The sequence below is a fragment of the Tupaia chinensis genome, unplaced genomic scaffold (assembly GCF_000334495.1).
Source record: "Tupaia chinensis unplaced genomic scaffold, TupChi_1.0 Scaffold000416_1, whole genome shotgun sequence".
Lineage (NCBI taxonomy): Eukaryota > Metazoa > Chordata > Mammalia > Scandentia > Tupaiidae > Tupaia > Tupaia belangeri.
In genome coordinates, this window is record NW_006159921.1 from 4285163 (window position 1) to 4299753 (window position 14591).

Genomic DNA, 14591 nt, shown 5'->3' on the forward strand with positions numbered 1-14591 from the left:
TCAGGGAACACAAATTACCCCCATAAATGACTAGGAGTGAAGGTGAGAAGAGTTACTTCTGCTTTCTCCCTTTGATGTCTGGACCCATCTAACTATCTGACATAGGGTTCTCAGGACTGCAAAATGGCCATTAATTAAAAAACTATAGCATATCTGAAAAGACAATATCCAAACCTTAATGCTTTTAGAAAAACATCAATTTTTATCAGGTCAGAAGCTTCTTATCCATATGGTTTATAGTAGGTTCAATGAATTTCATGAACAAATGCCCTCATAACACTCTTCGCTATAAGATGAGTCTCTCAATTAAAGTCAGCGTAAGAGCCCATGACAAAAACAAAGGAATGAGCCTTTGGAGAGGGGTACTAGACCAATGACTGTGCACAGGGAAAAAAATTTCAACTTGGGATAGATGTCAATTTAGTAAAAATTGGGACCAGCAGTTAGCGTAATGGCTATGTCACTGGACTCTCACGTAGTCTACCGCGGTTCATGTCCCAGACCTGGTGGCTTAAAACTCATGCCAGGCACGTGTGCGTGCGTGCTCAAGATCCTGAGAGGAGAATGGAGGAGAAGGCATTGCGGCGTGTCCATCCCCCCGCCCAGGGGGGATAATTTCTCACTTTCTATCTCTCTGTCTCTGTCTGTCTGGCAAGCACATGCACCCTATAGCAAAAAACCTCTCCAAAAAAAAAAAAATTAGTAAAGATAAATTACTCCCACGAAAGTATGTCTTAGTCCATTTGGATTTGTATAACAAAAATACCATATACTTTATGGCTCATAAAGAACAGATTTTTATTTCTCACAGTTCTGGAGTCTAGAAACTCAAAGAACAAGGTGCCTACAAATTTGGTATTAGGTGAGGGCCCATTCCTCATGCGCATGCCTTCTTGCTGTGTCTTCAAACGGTGAAAGAAATTAGATAGCTCTCCAGGGTCCTTTTTCCCAAAGCATTAATTTCATTCATGATAACAGCCTTCATTACTTAATAACTCTTAAAGGCCTCACCTCTTAATACCATCACTCTGGAGAAGAAGCTTCAAGATATAAAATTTGGCCCAGCTGTAGTGATACATTGACAGAAGAACACTCTATAATGCTGAAGGCAATAAGGAAGACAGGCAGAGGGATCACAACATTAGATTCTTTAAGAATGCTTCTCTCTCTTTCATGAGAGAAGTGAATAAATTAATTTTAAAAATATATGCGAATTTCAAGGAACACTAATAGCTAGGTGGATGTGGCTCAACATTTTCAATATCCTTAATTGGTATACTTCAGGATTGATTCCACATATCCAGGGCTCAGTAGCAGTCTTGTTTGATAACAGTTGGGACATTAATCAGTGTTAATAGTTAAGTCACGTTTAGGGAGAGGTGTTTCATTCTTTTGTGCCCGTACAAAGCCTTCATCTTTATCATCATAGTTATGTAGATCATGGACACATTATACAAGCCATCCAGTGACCAAGAACACAGGTGGGATGACCTCTACTGAGTATCTCATCTACCCAGCTTCTTGTTCAGTGCCTTCTATGCAATGGCTATTCTCACATTGGCCTTGACACAAAGCATAAGCCTCTGTATGTGTAATAAAAACCATAGAAGAGAAAAAAATATAGGTTCATGTGATACATTTTGTACTCATTTTGTAGGTTTATAACCTAATTTCTTTGTAGTCCAATGCCTTTGATCTTATATTTTACCTTAGTAGTAATTTGGCTGCCAAATGGCCAGTTCTAGACTCTCATTCCAATGATCTGCTTTCTAAGGGCACTTCTGGTTCAAAGTTCTTCCAGAGTCACATCTGAGAAAAGAATTCAAGTGGAAGGTAAGGAAAAATTACTAAGTGAGTGTGAAAGTATGATAGGTAAAGACAGGATCCAATAAAGGATGCATTATCACCCGTAGGAAATTGGAGCTTAATCCCAGTGGTAAAATTTGGGGAGCCATTGTAAAATATGCCTCAGAATTACTCCTCAAGGGAGAAGAAAGTGGAGCATGATTATATTCCCTGCAATCATAGATTGTAGCATTATCCCAGAGCAGGGGTTGGGGGCTTTGCACCCTCTATGCAAGAAAAAAGCTAGGTCCCAGTAGAAAGAGAATTCAGAACAAAAGATGCAGACATTAGCAATTGGAAACTGGGATGATGTAAAGTGAAATGATAAAGGTGTTGGGATGTGAATCAGGAAGTTGACAGTTTTACCATCCCTATCCAGGTACAACATAACTAACATCTCCCTCTCATGGACAGCATACAGGATAGTCAGTGATAGACTGTAGTGTGTTCTGACTCAAAATTTTAGAGGCAACTTACATCTTCCAGTGGCCAGATCAACTGTAGTAGCCATTTGGCACGTTATGTCTCCAGAATTTATTCATCTTATCACTGCAAGTTTGTATCCTTTGACCAACAGCTCCCCATTTCTCTCACCCTCTGGCATCTGTTAATCACTCTTCTACTCTGTTCTTATGAGTTCAACTTTTTTAGATTTCACATATGAGAAAATATTTTTTTAAATTAGAGACTGTGATTTATTTTCATAAGGATATTCAATTGATCTAAGCAACATTTATTGAAAAGAACATTCTTTTCCTTACTGAATTACAGTAGCACCTTATCATATATCAAGCAATTGTGCATGTGTGGGTTTATTTCTGGACACGCAAGTCTGTTCCATTGTTCGATTTGTCTATTCTTGTACCAAAATACACTGTCACAGCACTGAAGATAGAGTAACTCTTGATATTCAATCATACAAATGTTCCAATTTTGTTCTTTCTCAAGATTATTTTGACTTCCCTTGGCTCTTTGTATTTCTCTATAAATTTTACAATCAATTGTCAAGTGTTGAATTTTTATTGGGATTGTATGAAACCTGTAACTCAGTTTGTAGAAAACTGAAATCTTAAAATTATTGCGTTTTTTAGTGTATGACCATGGTATATCTCCACAATTATATAAGTGTCTTTAATTTCTTTTGGCAATTTTGTAGTTATTATTGTGAAATTTTGCATATCTTTTCTAAGGTTTATTCTTTAGTATTTGATAATTCTGATGCTATTGCAAATGATAATATTTTAAAAGTTTATATTCTAACTGTTTGCTGCTAGTATGTGGAAATGCAATTTTTTGTTGAACTTCTATCCAATAACCATGCTGATTCACATATTAATTTGAATATTTTTGTTTGTAGATTCTTTGTATTTTCTACTTATACAAAAGTGTCATATGTTAATTAAATAATTTTACTTCTTACTTTCTGATCTTATATCTATATTTACTTATTGATTTTGCTTTTCTGTGCTGGGTAGGACTTCCTGTACAACTTTAAACAGAAGTATTAACAGAAGACACCTTATCTGGGTCAGTAGATTTTTGTATGAAAAAAAGTGAAATGTTCCCTTACTTTACACTGTTCTTAAAAATTAAAGTGACTAGTAGACCTAAATTTGAAAGGTAAACCAAGTAATCTTCTATATAAAACATTTAAAAAAATCTTCATTATCTTGGAGAGGGGAAATTTTTCAAAATCAAAACACAAAATAAAATATGAAAGAGAATAGTGAGAAATTGGAATTCTTCAAACTTAAGAATTTATATTCATTAAAACATCATTAAGAGAGCTAAAAGACATATTATAGATTGGGAGAAAATATTCATAAAAATAAACCCTATAAGACTTAGAATTCACAATGTATAAATAACTCTCACACAGTGATAGGAAATAAAAAGAAACAGACAATCTGATTAAAAAGGACAAAAGTCTTCAACAAGTATTTCTCCAAAAGGGGAAATCTAAGTGGTCAAAAGTGAAAGTATTTGGGACCAGTGTAATGGTAATGTTGCTGGACTCCCATGTAGTCGACCATGATTAGAGTCCTGGACCCAGCAACTTAAAACTCACACCAGGCACATGTATGTACAAAATGCTGAGAAGAAACTAGAGAAGGGATTGAGGTCTGTCTATCTCTCTAGAGGGTGATTTCTTGCTTTCTGTCTCTGTCTCTCTGGCAAACACATGCACCCTATAGCAAAAATCTCCCTCTAAAAAAAAAAAAAGAAAGAAAAAAGTGAAAGTACTCAATTTTCTAGTTATCAGAAAAATGTACATTAAAGTACAAAGAGATATATTACTACATACCTGTAAGAATGGCAAAAGTTAAAAAGACAGACAATGTCAGGTATTGACGAAGATGTGGGGCAACTAGAACTCTGTTTGCTGCAAGTGTAAACACTGGGCTATTTGGCATTATCGCAAAGTAAATGCCTACCTTACCTAGACATCCACATGCCACTAATAGGAATGTGTATATATATATAAAATAAAATGGTTTTGTATGTTCACTGAAGACATAGAAGTATAGTTATGACACCATTTAGATGCCAACACTTTGCAGGGTTGGAGTAATGTCCTCCAAGATGGGTTAGTTGCTGATTTATCGTTCCCTATATGATACTGTTTAATGAATGGTCAAAATACACAAATTCAGGAATTGAAAGAGACAAATCGGAGCAGTTTCTCTCACCTGAAAATTCAATAGCAAAAAAAAAAAAATAGCAAAATTTGAAAACTTTGACTTCTTTTGGTTTGAATTTCCTTCTTTTTTTAAAGAATTATTTCTATTATTATTATTATTATTATTCCGTTTGAGCAGAGAGGAAACAGAGCTAGAGAGAAAAGGAGAGTGAGAAAGCAAGCTCCCAGAGGTCCAGGACTCAAACCACTGTCACACTGTTGGTCATATAGGAATCCAGTGCCTTAACTGCCACATGTTGGCCCCACCATTCAAATTTTTAATGCCCAAGATATACAAGAACACTTTAAAGATTTTATGGGAAAATATAAAGTATGAATTCATTTTGGTGCAAAAAATTTTTAAATCTATGCCTATTTTTTCACAGTACACATTTCCATGAATTTCTTGAGGACTCCTCGTAGATTATTCTCCCATTGTGTACAATAATGACTCTATACAGTGAGAAACTGAGGCTGCCTCTTGGCCGTTTTGATCCCTTGTGCCACTAAATCAGGCAAATAAGAGTTCCTACTTTACAATGGAACAAGGAGAAGTGTTGTATTTATATTATATTGTCACACAATAAATGAGCACAAACATAGTAGCTTAAAGTAATACTCATTTATTATAGCTCACAGTTCTGTAGGTCACAAGTCTGGCATTTAGTGATTAGGTTATCTTCCCAGGATATCACAGTGCTCTCTGGTCCCAGATTGAGAGAGTAGAATGGATAAAACAAAGCTACTTTGAGAAAATATCCATATATGCATATATTTCCCTGAATGGAGACATGCTTAGTGTGCTGTGGCTACTAATTTTGTAGCAGAGAAATTAAAAAAGTTTTGTGGTTACAGTAAACAGATCTCAAAACATGTTGGGAGCGTGAGGGATGGAGCAGAAGACCTTGTTAGGAAACAAAAAAATTACGTAGCCGTCGAGTTTTCCCTGTACAAAGTTCAGGGAACCTTGACTACCTCAGTCATTTGCTTATTTTGTGACCTTAGAAGGGATGTTTTTTTCCTTCAGGCTACAGTTTAACCATCAATAAAATGAGATAGTCAAACTAAATCAGTCCTCAGCTCTATTTGTATGCAGCTGTAAACTGACAAATGTTTTTACTTTTTAAAAGATTATAAAAACATAGAAACAAAACAAAACAAAGAGGATCATGTGACAAATAACGTATATGGCCCCACACTCTAAAACAGTTACAAAATTCTTTATAGAACTTTCAAAAAAAAAAAAATCTGTCGACCTCTGAACTGGAATGATAGTTGCCAACTTTGGTGCTTTTTTTTTAAGGCAGAAAAATATTAATTTTTACTAAACCTAAATTTCACATGTAATCTGACCCAAATGTAAAACAAATAGAACTGGCTCTGCTTGAAGGGGTGAGAGGTTTCAGTGGATGGCTTAGAGACCTGTTCCCTTAGTTTCCCTCTTTTTCTCCTCATGCCTCAATCTCTCTTAAAAACCTTTGGGCTCCACAAAACATAAGTTGAAAACATTGAATCTAGAAGTTTCTCCAAGCTCTTCCATTGTTAAAATTCTAACAATGTTTTCCATATAGGCTTCTACTGCTAAGGAACATTTGGTCTTCCAAGAGCTGAGTTTAGTTTAATAATATAGCCCAACAATTGATAACATAACACAATAGCATGAACAGCCACAGAGCTCCACCAAAATCACAGAATTGTGAACAAAGAAATTAGGTCTTTGCCTTCTTTTTCCCAAGAGTTTTTACTAGCTCTCTGAAAGTGTCAATTTCACTCCTATAAATCAGTCTTGCTGAAACTGAAGCCACCACAAGATGGAATTATTAACCTCTTGTCCGAAGCAGAATTGTTTGATAACAGGATGTAGATTGGGAATGTTGCTTTTTAATATGAGAAATAAGATTGTGCTCAAGCTTTTCTGAAGGATTTTAAAACACAGAAATTAAGTCAAATGGGCAATTCTTTCTGGGCTGTGTAACATTTCATTCCTTGCCAAAATCAGAGATAAACACCAACTGCCCAATTCATTGGGGCCCTCTTTTTGTGTTCTAAGGGGAAAAGTTGTACAACTTCTGAGAGTTGTACAGAGGTATGGTTAACTATCTTTCTGGCATATTCTTTGTGGAATATGCCTTCAAAGTAATGACTGATATCTCAAAGTCAATGAACCAATGATTTTTTCTTTACTGAAACTCAAGCAGAAATGAGGTGAAATTGGTTTTTCTTACCCATACCTATTTCATATCCTGAAGACTCTAATGCTATACCAAGATTTCCATGAATTCCCAAGGATATACACGTACATATATACTTTTAAAAAGATTTTTGACTTAGGGTATGTGCAGTCACCAGAGAGAGAAAGACAGATACAGTGAGAGGGAAAATGAGAAATCACCCCACCCCACCCCCACTGGGAATAGCCATGCTGCAATCCCTTCTCCTCATTCTCCTCTTAGGATCCTGGGCATGCATGTACACATGACTGGTGTGAGTTTTAAGCCACCAGATCCATCCAGGACTTGAACCACAGATGGTCATGTGGAAGTCCAGCAACATAACTGCTATGCCATCTGCTAGCCCCCTAAGAAACTTAAATTTTCACAAATACCTCTGACTCTGACTTCCTGACTTTACTCAACTCTGTATAGGATAGATGGTTCTTTATTTACACTTTGGCATCTGATCAAATGTAACTTAATTTTCATCAAAACTCATTAAAAGTTCCATCAGGATGGAAGTATGAGAAGCTCTGCAGACCTACCCTTCTGGGAAATGAGAATATATATGGAGAGAAAGAGAGAGAGAGAGATCAATCATTAGCCATTTAAACAGAAATTATCCTAAGAGATTCTTGAAATCTTGTTGGTACAAGATGTGGGGGAGAAGAAAGGTAGATGGACTCTCTCCCATTATTCTATGAGGACCAAGTAGGGTTCATGGAGAAAAACCCTGACAAAAATGCAGAATCTCTAGTTTCTGTAGCTCTCCAGGAGCTTCACAGTTTCTTTCTAGTGTCCAATTGCACCTTTCCTGGTTCAGGTAGTGCTAGCATCCCTCTCTCATTGCTAGCACCTGTTTCTCCCTTTGGAGCCAGTTGGTTGCCTTGCAACCTTAGTGCCTCATGGTGTCAGAAAGTTACAGACTTGTAGTTTGTCTGCCTTTTTCCTTCCTTCCTTCTTTCCTTCCTTTTGTAGTTTGTCAGACTAAGACAGAAAGTGAGAAAGCACTTCCATGGAGATGGTCATGTCGCAGTCCCTTTTCCTCCATTTCTCCTTCCCGTCAGGATTTTGAGCACACACACACGTTCCTGGTGCATTCCACAAGCCACCTTGTCTGAGAGTTGAACTGTGTAGTCAGCCTTGTGAGATCCAGCATGGATCTGTGAATACATGTCCAACTTTAGGCGTGAAGCTCTTAGTAGAATGAATACACTATAAATTAGCACCTAGCTGATGCTATATAGCTTACTGCAGTCATTAAACAGGTATTTTTAATATAAAATTTAATTTCAAGAAAAGCAGTTTTAACTTTAATAAATCAAAATCAAAGAAATGCTAAGAGAACTTTGCTTAAAACTTAAAGCCAGGAAACAGGTTAAGATTCTGCTCAAATACTAGGTACATGAACCTATTGGCAGCTTAAGACAAGACAAAAATCCTTAAATGCAGAAAACAAGCCTAGAAGAAAATCAGTCATGTTTTAGTGAAAAGTCATACGATTCTATTTCACCAATTCAGTTTCATGTACTTAATCTATCTTCTGTGGTGGTCCGATCTTCCTGATTAAATTCTGGAATATAATATTCAGCTCCAGACTTGTCCCTACCATTAAGTTGACCATTTTCTTAGTTGTTTTTGAACTCTTATTTCTGTGTGTCTGTATTTAGTTTGCCCGGTATAACACCTTTCTCAGAACTTCTTGAAGAGCTGGTCTGGGGTTGGCAAATTCCTTCAGGTTTTGTTTAACTGAGAATGCCCTTGTCTCTTCTCCCCATATGAAGGATAATCTTGCTGGGTACAATATTCTTGGTTGAAATTGCCTTTCCCTTAACACTTTGATTATATTTTCCAATTCTTTCCTTGCTTGCATTGTTTCCGATGAGAGGTACACTGTTAGCCTGGTGGGATATCCTTTGTAGGTAACTTGATGTTTCTCTCTTGCCAATAAGGGCATTGATAATCCATTCCATGAAATCCTGCAAGAAAACTTCCCAAACCTAGAGAGGCTTTCAAAGATCCAGTCCCAAGAAATACAATGGACCCCAAATAGAATCAACCCAAGATCTTCTCCAAGACACATTATAGCCAGGTTGACCAAAACCAAACAAAGACAAATTTGGCATGTGTCTTAATCCATACAGGATGCTATAATAAAATACCATAAGGTAAGTGGATAAAAACACATTTATTTTTTCACTGTTCTGGAAGTTGGAAGTCCAAGATCAAAGCATGGACAGATTTTGTTTCTAATAAGGGCCAAATTTCTGGTTCATAGAGGGAGTCTTCTTGCTATGCCCTTACATAGTAGAAGAAGTTACATAGATCTCTGTAGTCTCTCATATAATGGTACTAATTCCACTCTTGAGGGCTCCATCCCATGATTTAGCCATATCCCAAGGGCCTCATCTCCTAATTCCATCATCTTGAGGGCAGGTATATTTCAACATATGAATTTGGTGATAACATAAATATATAGAATTTGACAATATGAGAAGGTAAAATAAAGTTAATATGACCCTAGGATTACCAACTGAGACAACTGAGTAGGATATGGTGATACCATTAGCTAGACTGGAATACATGGAAAGATTGGATGGCCAGATACTAATGGTACAGGAGCTTAATCAACACAATTGCAATGGCGTGATCCCTAATTGGGTTCAATAGTGGTTTGAGTCAATAGCACAGAAGGTAATCCAAATACTATTCCCCTTTTATTTCATGTAGGTATCGTATATCTTTAGAGGATACAAAATGATTTATTCCAGCAAGAAAACAGTACATTGAAAAAAGTTACTTTTATACTGAACTGGAATACCTGACTCTTTGTAGCTTCTGTTCACTAGTCCTAGTATCTCAAGAATAAATCTAACTTGGAAAATCCTTTGAGCTCACTTCTCAAAGAAATATCTATAAACCAAGAGCTGATACATCTCATCCTACTGACTTCCACCACCTTCATTTCTGAGGATCTACAATTTGACACTGCTTCTCCACACCCTAATGGTCCCTGTTCCATTCAGTTCTTATCAACAGTCTTAATGATTAAAAAGTAAGCATTGATATGAATAAAAAGTGCTTACTATGGAGCCAGCAAGTTGCATGGTGATTAAGATGCTGGACTCCCACATGGCCAACCATGGTTCAAATACTGGCAGTTTGAAAATTGTGCTGGGTGTGTGTGCTCAAAATCTCAGGAGAAAAATGGATCGTGGTATAACCATCCCCTTTGCAATTTTTCACTCTTTCTCACTGTCTCTCTGTCTCTCTCCAAGGAGTGCATGCACCCTATGGCCAAACACTCCCTCCCTGAAAAAAAAAGGATGCTTGCTGTTAAGAAATTCTAGAATTGTCTCTTTCTATAGTCATTTTGTAAACATCTCTTTTAATCAGATTGAAAATGAAGTAAACACATACACAAACCAAACCCTTATTCTCACCCTCATTGAATAGCCGTGGTTTTTTTTTTCCTTGTCTTTTAGTTTCTGAACACAGATTTCTTATAGGTTTTTATTCACACCCAGAGGTCTGTGTCTTACTGACTCAAAGATATCATTATCACAATTTTTTCTTACAAAATACCACAGTGCAGACCTCAAGGCACCAATTATCCTTCTATTGCTAACATAATTTTTACTGTGCTTGTCCTCCCTGGGCTAAAGTAAAATCAACAGTTAAAGGTCTGCCCCTCAAATTCTCTCAGATCTATGGGCCATTGTAAATTTAAAAGGCCAATTTTTACTATCTTGATGTTAGAGACCACTAGTAACATTGGATAGAATATACACCTGAAAATACCCTACTCTTAGTGCCTTTTCTTCTTTTTAAAACAAATATTGTTTTCTGACATTAAGATTAACACACACTCATAGCAGAAATTTTTTTAAAAATACCAAGAAAAGTATTTTTTAAAAAAGGGTTAAGAACACCACAAAGAGAAGCAACTATTACATTTTATTGTACTTTCTTCATGAATTTCTTCTATGCTATATTTTATAGTTAAGATCAGATGTTTTTCTATTTCATGTTCTTTAACTTTATGTGGCACCATAGGTATCTTTGCATGTCACTAAAATGTGGCACATGTACTTTATGGAATACTATTCAGCCATAAAAAACAATGAGACTCTGATATAAAGTGGACAAATATAGATGATTTAATGTTAAGCAAAGCAAGTCAGACTATGAAAGACACGCATTGTTTGTCCCTGATTAATATATATCAAATGTCTACACTTTATAGCAGAAACTGAAAGATTGGAAGGTATAATACCAGGAAGGACAACTGTAGACACTAGAGACAGTATAGAACAGGGTGGATAATGAGGGGCGGATAATAGGGAGTGGGAGGGAGGGGATCAGGGAAATAAAAATTAGTAGACACAAAAATGAGAACTGTTGATGATTGAAAAATCAAAATCTTCTTTTTCAACATTATTTTAAATAACTATAAAATAATTCATCATCTGATTATGCCAAATTTTAGCTTAACAGTTCCTGAATTTCTGGTCAATTAGTTTTCAGTGTCTTGACTATCACAATGTTTCAGCAAAAATCTTGCTGTATGAGCTTTGTCTATAATTTGAATGGAAAGTATAGATTACTGGGCATAGAATTTCTGATCCAAAGGAATTAAACTTTTTAAAGCATAAAGAAAATTGTTTCTTCTTTATCTATACATTTATACTAAGTTGATATTGTACTACACATAAAAACTCTTTCATTTGTTTCTCTTTTTTTTATTTCACATTACATAAATACTTTTCTTTTTACTTAAAAGTTCTCCAAATATTGGCTATTTTATTTTGGGTGACACTTTTATGAAAATCCCTATATAAAAAATTGGTTATATCTTTATTATTTCCATAGAATAAAACTAGTGGGTAGAATAATTTAGCAAAAGAGTCTAACCTATACATACAGTTATTTTGCATTCTCATTTATTTTTTGTTTTCTGTGGGCATTAATGAAATTAGTCTTTTTATGAGATTTTGGTGTATCTTTTCCCTTTCTGATTTTACTTTTGCTTTAACTAAAATATGGTTCCCGGATGTCAGCACTCATTGAGCATTCACGTTCTTTATAAAAGCTGTATAGTTATCCCTTTGTGGGATTTGCTATCATTGATTTAACCATGATTTTGTAGGTTGACATGTTTTCCTAGTTTTTAGTATTTCCAGCACTCTTGAAAACTTCCTACTTTGAGTCATGCTTAGCAAAGATTTCCCCTTTCCATAGGGAAATATAATTATTCTCCTATAGTTTCTTCTGACCAGTAGATTAAATTTTATATTTATCTATTTGGAATTTATGTTTGTTCGTACTTAAAATAGAGACCTATCTTTACTATCCTCCAGATAATTAGCTAATTATTTCCACATTGTTCATTCAATAATTCATTTTCCCCACTGTTTATATATCCATACTTGGATATATGCATGGGTCTTTAAATAAGCTCACTCTTCTTAAGAGCTTATTACTTCTTTATTTGTTTATTTTCATACCTCTTTAGTCGCAAAAGCTTTACAGTACATTTAAAGTCTAATAGGAAAGGTCTTGATTCATAAATCTTCTGTTTCAAAATATTTTGCCTAAATTCATTAATGAATGCTAAAATCAGTAGACAAAAGTTTAAACAGAAATAAGATGTTTACATACAATCCCCCCCTAAACATTTAGTATTTACACTTCAGGAATAATACATTTACAGTGGAGAATCCTGACATGAAGTTTAAAAATCATCAACAGTACATGTCAACATCGCATACCTCCTATATGAAAAACAGAAGGGCAGAGCACCTTTGAAGTAACTTTTCAAATAATGGTATAATCTCAATCTACTCCTGAGAAAAATATCAGACAAACCTAAATTGAGGGATGTTCTAGAAAATAACTAACCAGGACTATAAATGAGTGTCAAGGGCAAGAAGGATAAAGAGACCGAGAACTGTCACATGCATAGTGGATGAAAATAGGGGACAGGATAACTGAAGGCAGCGTGGGATCCTGTAACTGCATTGCACATTGGTGGAAGAACAGATGAAATCTGAGATCTTCCATGCCTCTCTCCCAGCTCCTGCTGGTCACTGGCAATCCTTGATGTTCCTTGATTTGTACACACATCGCTTCAATCTTTGCCTCTGTGCCTGTGTGTCCTTTTCTGTCTCCTTAAATCGTATTCTTGATGGATTTAAGGCCTTATCTCTATGCTTAATTATATCTGCAAAGACCCTATTTCCAAGAAAAGGTCACATTCTGATGCTCTGAGTGGACATACATTTTGGGGGGAGGGAGACACTATTCAACCCACAATACGGAGGTTTTATTTTCTTAGCCACAGTAGTTCCAGTGCCAAGGAGAATGTCTGACACTGGATTTGTGTTTAGGCCATGTTTACTAAATGTTGAACAAACTAAATTCCTTTCATTCAAAAATTAATTGGAGCTGAGTGGTGACGGCACCCTTTACATGGCATTCTATCTATAGATCTCCTTTTATGGCCTGCACTTGTTCGTGTCATCCGATGGGCATTATAGGCTTAGCGATTTAGGACTTCTGTAGGCCAGGTTTGAAGCATTGCTCACTTTTTCTCCCATTGAAATATGGAGATAGGGTGAGAGTCAGGAAACAGATAAGTACTGGAGAACTCAGGAAGCACACTGCAAACGATAGCCAGATGAACTGGATTCAGATCCTGGTTCTGCTACTGACTCATTGTAGTTCCCACACACTTCTGCAAAATGAGGATAATATTAGTGCCTGTCACTTCATTGTGGGGATTAAAGAAGCTGATATGTATAGAGTCCATAATCTAAAGCTACAGAGCAAATGCTATAAAAATGTTAGCTATTATTCAAATGTCTTGGTGCCTAAGGTTAAATGTTCTTAACGCCCCAACCTGATTTTTCTTTCTTATTAGACTTTGAGACAGTCTCGCACACTTAAACCAACATTTACATTTTAAATGAAAACCACACCAGCCTGCTTCCTTGTAATCACCTCCAGATGAGAAAAGGGATTTTCTTTTTTAGCTAAATATTTAATCATATTACCATCATATTTTAATTATTCTAGGGAAAGGATTTTATACAAAGAACCCAAAGAGTGAATCTCTTGGATAATGTATTTGTACCTCCAGCCTGAGATTTCTCTTATTAGGTTTTCCAGCATCTCATTTGCTATCTTCTCTTACTCCTGCTTTGCCAATTATTAGCCTTAGAAGCAATCTGGTGGTGATGGCTGGAAGAAAGGGGAAAAGAATACTAACTGAATACCAGGAATTCTGTGAAACAGTTTGCTAACATTCTTCATTTGATCCTATAAAATGTGTGTTATTCCTCTCATTTTACAAATTAATAAATTAAGACTTAATAATAATTTGAGAAGTAACTCACCCATAGTTATCCAGATATTATGTGATGAAGCTGTTATTCGATATCATCTTTTTGACTCCAGAATCTGTTATGTTTATAATACAGTGCAATGTCCAGCAGTTATAATATTGCATTACAAGTATTTTATATACACACATACACTCCCCCCCCACCCTCTGCCTTCATATTCCAACATGCATTCCCCCTCACCCCCGCCCCCCAGTATTTTGGGCTATTTGAATACAACTTCTGGTATCAAATTGACTTTTAAAAGTTGCCTTATAGGGACCAGCAATTATGTAGTGATTATGTCACTGGACTCCCACATGGCCAACCATAGTTTGAGTCCTGAATCTGATTACTTGAAACTCACACCAGGCGTATGTGCATGCATGCTCAAAATCCCAAGAGGAAACTGGAGGAGAAGGGATTGTGGAATGACCATTCCCCCTGGGGAGAGTGGGTGATTTCTCACTT

At 36.0% G+C, this 14591-nt stretch overlaps 1 long non-coding RNA gene across 1 annotated transcript; it reads right to left on the reverse strand.

Moving 5' to 3' along the window:
• Positions 1-894: 894 nt before the first annotated feature.
• Positions 895-13972, reverse strand: LOC102493837 (uncharacterized). Its single transcript, XR_335440.1, has 3 exons — positions 13874-13972; positions 1709-1809; positions 895-1102 (listed from the first exon to the last, which is right to left on the reverse strand). It is a non-coding gene; the product is annotated as an uncharacterized LOC102493837 (long non-coding RNA).
• Between the last annotated feature and the right edge of the window lie 619 nt (positions 13973-14591).